The 8,190-nt window shown below is 52.1% G+C and overlaps 1 long non-coding RNA gene across 1 annotated transcript; it reads left to right on the forward strand.

The window, feature by feature from the left end:
- Window positions 1-5,741: 5,741 nt before the first annotated feature.
- LOC106149380 lies at window positions 5,742-6,879 on the forward strand. The gene is made up of 2 exons (XR_001235530.1): window positions 5,742-5,785; window positions 5,876-6,879. It is a non-coding gene; the product is annotated as an uncharacterized LOC106149380 (long non-coding RNA).
- Window positions 6,880-8,190: the final 1,311 nt, after the last annotated feature.

Below are 8,190 nucleotides of genomic sequence, written 5' to 3' on the forward strand. Positions count from 1 at the left end.
GTGTTTGGGGCCTCAAGGCAAAGTCCAGAGAATGACTCAGGTCTTCTCTTTTCTCCTTTTTTAGGGTTTGAGAAGAGGAGCTGGGCGTCACCCATGTCACGAGTGAAGCTACCTTTGGCCAGCCTGGGCTATACGGTGAGATCAAGGCCGGTCTGAGCTGCGTGGTGAGACCCTGTGTCAGAAAAGGAAAGGCATAATGACGCCCCCCGTTCCCTCGCTTCCTGAGGCCCGAGCAGTGTGAGCAGCTGATGGCGGGCAGCTTTCAGGACTGAGCTCAACCACAGGAAGCCACCCTGCCTCAGACCATTCCCTACGGGCTGCCCACCCCTAGGATGGCTTGGTGTGGGGGGAAGGGCAGGGCCCCTTCAGTTTGGGGCAACTCTGAAGGGACACCCCAGCTCCCCAGCTCCTGGAGGCCGGGTGTAATGCCTTTGCTGTGACACACCGCGGCTCGCTCTTTCCCCTGCGAGCCCTGCGGCTTGTCCTCCCCACAGGTGTGGCCCCAGAGCACAACCCGGTGAGGTCCCCTGCGTAGCCACGTCCACCTCGAGAGTCGTCTCCCAGGACGTCTGACTCACAGCCGCAGTGCTTTGCCTGGAGGAGCCAGGCGCTGCAGCTCTCCTCACACTGTTGGAATCTTTCCTTTGAGACAGGGTCTGTCTGTCCAGGCCAGCCTCGAACTCGTCAGACAGCCCCGGCGCACTGGGACTCACACTCCTCCTGCCTTCCGAGTGCTGGGATTGCAGCTGTGTGCCGCCACGGCGGGAATGTACTCATTTTGAATGAAGATGAACAAACAAACAGAAAAGTATGACAAAAGCTTCAAAGTTCACACACAGGCTGCCTTCAGCAAAGGGATTGTTGCGAGGTTGTACGCAGGGGGCGTCCTCCTCAGACGTGTTCTTCCCAAGTCGCCAGCTGGTGGTTACGGCAGTTAACTAGAACTCAGTAAAGGGAAAACGCTGGGTGACTCTTTCTTACTGCGGTAGAGTAAGCGTAAGATAAGTTTTACCATGCTACCTAGTTAGATGTGCAGGTCAGCGGTGTGCAGTCACCACCGGAACCCCGCCCAGCACCATCTGCTCAGCCGAACCTCCAGACCTGCTGGGCAACGCGGCTCACTCTTGATGTGTAATTTAGTCCTTGTTCTGCACGCTAAAAATTTGAGTTTGAAAAGGAAAAACGGGGGGCTGGGGATTTAGCTCAGCGGCACAGCGTCTGCCTGGCAAGCACGACGTCGTGAGTTTGATTCCCAGTACTGGAAAAAAACAAACAAACAAAAATAAAAAATAAAATAAAGAAAAGGAAAAACAGGCAGAACTCCCAGGCGACTGCAGAACTTGGCTCTGGGCACAGCCCTCCTGCTAGGAGTGCGAACAGTGAGTGAACAGCCCGTAGGAAGCCGTGACTGCGGACCGGTTCGTCAGACCGGAGGGTCTGAGACGCTGGTGCTGCACCGCGCCCGCTGGCCCCTTAGACGGTACCGTGGCTAAAATAGCTGGTTTTCTGTTATAAATGTCTTTAAGAAAATGTCAAAAACAAATAGGGTAATAAAGATACCCGACCCTGCCATCCAGAGGGAGCTATTACTCTTTTACCTGAGGGCTTGCCTGCAGGTGCAGTGCAAGGTCGGGAAAGCCGGCACCTCTGTCCTCTCGGTGCCTGTGTGTCTCCGCGCTGGGCACGTTCCCAAGCCCTCTCCCAGCTATTCGAAATGTAGAAGTAATTTTCACCAGCCAGGCCGCGCAACTGTGCTGCAGAACGTGAGGTAAGGTTTCTCCTACCCGTCCGCCCCGCTCCCCGGTGACCAGCCTCTCCCCGCCTCTGCCGCCCACCCTGGCCTCTGGCAGCCGCTACTCGACAGTGTCGGGCAGCTCTCCTGCGGCTGAGACAGCACAGCGCCAGCCGCGACTGCAGGGAGGCGCGTGTCTGAGCTCACGGTTGTGGGCGGCTCAGTACAGGTGGGCTGGCTCCGTGTGGGTCAGCCCCGCGGAAGGGCGAGGTGGGGCTCAGCGGCCCAGTTCCTGGCGGTCGGAGCCAGAGAGGCAAGGTGAGGCACCGCGTGTAGCAGCACAGGCCGTGCGTCCGTGACCCACCCGACACACCCGGCACGGGCGCGAGCTGTGCTGAGCCGCTGAAGGTGTTTCTTCATCGCTGAAGTCGCCACGCTGGCCACGTCTGCGCCTTACTGTTACGTTAGCTCCACGCATGAATGGGAACACGTGTCTCTCAGTGCCTGTGCGACTATCTCACTTAGCATCCCAACCTCCATCCACGTTGCGCTGTAAACGAGACTTCATTCCTCTTTATGGCCACCTTCCCATAACGAGTGGAGTAAATTGTGCGTATGCATTATATTTTTGTCTCTTCACCCGTCTGTGGAGACCGAGGTTGATCCAGTGTCTGACCTGCTGTGAATAGCACTGCGGAGAATCCCAGCGCACAGCGCTCTCTCCAACATGCGGCCCTCCTTTCCTTTGTTTTTTTTGTTTGTTTGTTTTGTTTGTTTTTTGTCTTTTTGAGACAGGGTCTCACTATGTTCAGGCTGGCCTTGAGCTCACTTTGAGGCTAGGCTGGTCTTGAACTTACAACGATCCACCTGTCTCAGCCTCCTGAGTGCTGGAATTACAGGAGTGCACCACCATACCTGGCCTGCCCTCTTTTCCTTTGGATCTTACCTACCATGGGATTACTGGGCCACGTGGCAGTTCTAGTTCTAGTTTTTTCTTTTTCCCTTTTTTTTTGTGGTATTGGGAATTGACCTCACAACCTCATGCTTGCCAGGAAGGCACTGTGCCGCTGAGCTATGCCCCTGGCCACATAGTTCTAGTTTTTTTTTTTTTTTTTGGTCTTGTTGAGGCAGAGTCTCACTATGCAGTTCAGGCTGGCCTTGAACTCACTTTATAGCCCAGGCTGGTCTCGAACTTGCAACGGTCCTCCTGCCTCAGCCTCCTGAGTGCTGGGATTACAGGCGTGCACCTCCACGCCCGTCAAGTTCTAGTTTTTTGAAGAATCTTCATATCAGTTTTTATACTGGCTACTTTCACTCTGGCCACAGTGTATATTAGTTCCCTTTCTCTGCATATCTTGCAGTCTTTGTATTTTATTTACTTTTGGTCTTTTTGATACTAGCCACTCTAGCTGGGGTGTGCCGTAGATCGCGGTGGTTTGATTTCTATTTCCCCAATTGGTGATGTTGAACGTACACTTATTCACCGTTGGTGTATTTTATTTTGAGAAATCTCTATTTGGATCATGTGGCCCTGCCAAAAACTGATCATTTATGTACTTAGCTCTTGAGTCCCTTATCTGTTCTGCGTCTTAATCTCTTACCAGGTGAACCATCTGCAAGCATGTCCTCCGGTTCCTGTACTGTGTAGAATACTTTCTTATCTCTGATCACTTGTATGCATTGCTACTTCCTCGTTCTCAGGTGCTGCCGTCAGTTTTCCACTGTGAATCACGGGGCTTCTCCCTCTGTCCAAACTTACCGCCCACCGAGCTTCCTCCCCTGCTTCCCACCCTGTCCTTCAGTGCAAGGAGAAAGTGAGGCGGAAGCCACTTTACTTTTCTGTAGTAAATTAAGGGAAGGTTTCCGCTGTCTTCTAGTCTTATTGTCTAAAACCCAACATTATTGTTGCTCGTTTTACTTTTACTGTGACCTCCTCCTCATCTCTGGAACTTGTCGGACCTTTGTCTGCAGCGCTCTGAATTTCATAAATATGTGCATAGCTCCTGAGCCCCTCTGTGTGGCCTTTCAGCCTGAAAATCATACTCACCAGTTTAGAGAAATTCCCTGAATTATTTCACCAATAATTTCCTTCTTCCTCCACATCCCTGGAGGTGTTTCTTTTCTTTTATTTGCATATTGGACCTCTAGGATCAGTTTTCTAATTTTTCTTATATTTTCTCCTCTACTTTCCAGATTTTTTTTTTTTTTGCTTCCTCTCTGGGAAATTTTCTTAATTTTATGCTTCAAACTGTCCATGCCTCGGGTTGAAGTAGCGCAGACATCTCATCACCTTACAGTCCTGAGGCTGGGAAACCTATCTCGGGTCTCACTGCCCTAGACCAAGCGTCTGGAGGGCTACGCTCTTTCTGGAGACTCAGAGAAACCATTTACTGCTTTTCAGGTTGTTGGCAGAACTTGGTTTCGTGTGGCTTTAGGTTGAGATTCCGCTTTCCGGATGGCTGCCAGCGAAGGGCTCGCCCAGCGTCGAGGGACTCCTCGCGCTCCTTGGCCCCAAATCCCTTCCTGCTCTTCAGGGCCAGCGTCCGAGGTCAAGTCTCACCCGCTTGCTAGTGTCAGGCCTCTTTCTCTGTGCAGCCTGTCGGAGCTCCAGCCCGAAGAGTCTCAGCTTTTAGGACCTCGTGCACTTATCCTGGGCTTACCCATGCAGTCCTTTTATTTTGTTTTATTTTATTTTCTGGCATAGGTTCTGGGGAGTAGGACACAGGTGTCTTTGGACATCTTTATTCCACCTACCACAGGAGTTTTTAAAAAATGTCTCTAGGGCCAGGGATATAGCTCAGCGGCATAAGCGCCTGTCTGGCAAGCGCAAGTCCTGAGTTTGATTCCCGGTACCAAAAAAAAAAAGTTAAAAAATGTCTCTATTATATTTAATTCCTAAGAACTCTTTGTTCTCAGAATGCTCTTTTTTCGTAGAGCAAACCAGTTGTGTTTCATGTTTGTAATATCTTTTTCTTTTGGTGCTGGTGACTGAAGCTGAGCTACACCAACACCAATGTGTATCTCCACTTATTTCTCTGAGTATGATAATGATAACTTTGAAAGTCTGATTGTTTTCTCCTGGTACAGATTATCTCCTGTAAATTGCCTTTTGTTGTGATTATTTTGGTTCCTAGCTTCCCTTTGTTGGCTCACAGCTGCGTGCCTCAGGCCTTCAGCAGCTGCGTAGCCCTCTGGGTACCTGGGCGAGACCTTGAGCTTGAGGGCAACATGACCGGCCTTCGTCACCTTCAACCCTTTTAGTGCTTTTCTCTTGGACTGGGTGAATCCATGAGAGACGGGTGTTAGTCAAGCTCCAGTCTTTGGGTCCAGGGCTGGCTGTCCACACTCTGGAAGCCAGGAGGAGGCCGCTGGAGATCTTGGCGTTCAGAATGTGCATGCTACTGGAGCGCTCTGCTCGCGGTAGGAAATCCTCTCCCTCAAACATACTTACTGCACTCCAGCCTAGAGACTTGACTGCCCGATTTCTTCCTCCAGAGACGTGACCCCAATCTTGTTCTTTTCAAAGGAGGGGCAGGAAATGGGAAGCTAATTCCCTCCTCAGCAGACACTCGACCCACCGCCTGTCTTGATCCTCACTTTCCTTCTGGACGACAGACACCTGATGCCAAGCCCTGAGTTTCTGGAAGCTCTGTGTGTTAATTAGTTCTTCTTGACTTTCCTGTGTGTTAATTAGTTCTTCTTGACTTTCCTCATTGCCAGGTTAGCACCTGGCTTCCTCAGATCGGCAAGGTCAGTTATCATATGTGCATTCCCTGTCCTTGTAGATGTCCTTGCGAGTGTAAGTCTAGTAGCACTGGGAGGGCCGAAGGATGGATCTGTGCTGTGACTACGCTAAAAATCACTAAAGTATTCACTACAAAAGGGTAAATTTTACGTGTATATATATATATATATATTTTTTTTTTTTTTTTTCCTTTTGTAGACAGGGTCTCACTATGCAGTTCAGGCTGGCCTTGGGCTCACTTTGTAGCCTGGTCGGGCCTCGAACTTAGCGATCCTCCCGCTTCAGCCTCCCGAGTGCTGGGATTACAGGTGTGTGCCACCATGCCCGGCTTGTATATCTCAATAACATGCATTTAAGAAATGAACGAGTGTGTGCCAAAAGCCATCTCTGTTCCACAGTGGACTCTGCATTTCAGAGACGCAGTGGACCAGAGCAGCACATGGAGGAAGCCCGGGACTGCGGTGGTTTAACTGAAGACCCGGCTAAGACACTCTCAGGTCCCGAATCGTACCGCCTTGCAGCGCGGCATTTCAGCCCTGCCCCTGGGAACCTGCGTCCTAGCGAGGTCTCTGTCCCCTCCGGCACCCACAACCTGATGGAGAGGGGTTCATTCCCGGCGGTTTCCATCCGCAGCCAGCGGGCCAGGGCAGAAGCAGCGTGGGGAGAGCAGGCTGGCAGAGGAAGGCGGCCGGCGTCATGGTGACCGGGAAGCCCAGGGGACAGGAGAGGTGCCCGGAGGCAGAGGCGCCCTTGCCGGCCGGCCCCTTCCCGCCCTTTCACCCGGGCCCTGCCGCAGGAGCACGTCTAGGTGTTCCCGGGGATCCACCCACGGACCAGTCCTTCCGGAAGCTCCACCTCGGCACGCACAGGCTTGCGGGGACACTGTGGATCTAACGCTCACCCCAGGCTCTCCGGGGCCTCCTGAGAGCGCACTGCGGACACCCTGGAGAACCTCTGTCCCGGCGCGGCGCAGTCGGGCAGCGCTTCCAACGTCTGAAAACATTAATTCTCCTAAGTGTCGCACCTGGACGCGCGCCTGGCCGTGCACCCCGCGGCGATGGGAAGTGAGCACACAGTAGGGCGGCGACTCGGAACCGGGTCGCACCTCTCCTGCGCTCCCGCTCGCGGCACGGGGTCCGGTAGGTGCTCAGAATTCAGGGCCACAGCGGACGTTGAGGGGTCCCTGGGATTCTTCACGCAGCCCGGAGCGACAGCGCGATGGCCTGTGCCGAGTGCCTAGGCCCTCCCGAGTCCAGCGGGCCTTCGGTCCGGTGCCGCCCGCCTGCAGCCGCTTCCGCACATTCTGAGCGGCTTACCTCATCGCTGCTTCACACAGCTAAGAAAACCGGGAAGGTGGCTATCGTATTTTTTAAGCAATTAAATGCTAATTACTTGACATTAAGTTGAGTTTTCTCCAAATTTGTTCTTGATTTCGTGGACCGTCCCAGCCTCGGCCCCGTTCGTTTTCACAGTTGAGTCTGCCTTCCTCCTGAGTGCTAGCTTCCAGAACCGGGGGGTCAGAGGCCTTCGGGCTGGCCAGTCAGCGAGCCAGACAGGTGGGGTCACCAAATGCAGACATGGAAAGCTCGAGAATTTCCGATGAATCGTGAAAATATTTTTTCAGTGTAAGGGTGTTATACATACTGTGTGGGACATGGCTAAACTAAAAAGGTACTTGTTATTTATCGGAAATTCAAATGGAACTGAATATTTTTTTTTTCGGGCAACCATAGACCCCGGGGAAGTGGAGGGGGGGCGGCCCCAGCCCTGAGCCCTGGGCTCTAGACTGGGGCCAGGGCTCTCCTTACGGCAAGGGTCCTGGCACCAAACCTCCCAGTTCATCCCTGCAGCTCTAACTCTCCCGCCTAAAGTGGCTTGAATCTTCTGTCAGGGTGTTTGACCTTGTGCCCATGATGATCCTTCTGGGGTCACCCTAGGCTGGAGGTGTGGTCAGAGGAAAGTGTAGGGATGGGTGTGTCCTAGACCTTCCCTACCACACAATCAACAGCAGTTCAGCTGTGCATGGTGATGCATGCCTGTAATCCCAGCACTCAGGAGGCTGAGGCAGGAGGATTGCTGTGAGTCTGAGGTCAGCAAGGGCTACAGAGTGAGTTCAAGACCAGCCTGGACTATAAAGTGAGATCTTGTCTCAAGACAAACAAACAAAAACAACAACAAAAAACCCCCAGCAGTTCACTTGCTTCAATACATCGGCATGGGAGAATTCTATTGTTTCTTACAGAAATTTCACCAAAGGATGAGTATTTGGAAAAACAAACAAGATCCAAGTCACCATTAACAGTACCATTACCACAAAGTAAATGTAGCTCACTTCAGGCCTTTTGGATGCGGTTCAGCTAAATGCACCCAGGTGCTCTAAGTGCTGGGCATTCTCCAGAGACGCTTTGGAAAGCTGAGGTAGAAGCTCCGGCCATTCCAGATGCAGCGTGGTAGAGCTGTCTGTGCAGATCCAGTGTAGGAAGAGAAGCAGAAGGCAGACAGAGAGGGACAGGCTTTTGTGGAAGTGTGCGCCATGCTGTGCGCAGCTTGAAAAGATCTTATTTAACCTCAGAGAGAAAATTAAGTAACTGCCTGAGCCTCAGCACTGCACCAACCCTCCTATGTGGGTACTGCCAGGAGGGGATTTTATTTTATTTTATTTTTTATTTTTTATTTTAAAGAGTAAAAGAAGGATAACATAGTAATGGGGGGC

The sequence above is a fragment of the Chinchilla lanigera genome, unplaced genomic scaffold (assembly GCF_000276665.1).
Source record: "Chinchilla lanigera isolate Chin_1 unplaced genomic scaffold, ChiLan1.0 scaffold00043, whole genome shotgun sequence".
Lineage (NCBI taxonomy): Eukaryota > Metazoa > Chordata > Mammalia > Rodentia > Chinchillidae > Chinchilla > Chinchilla lanigera.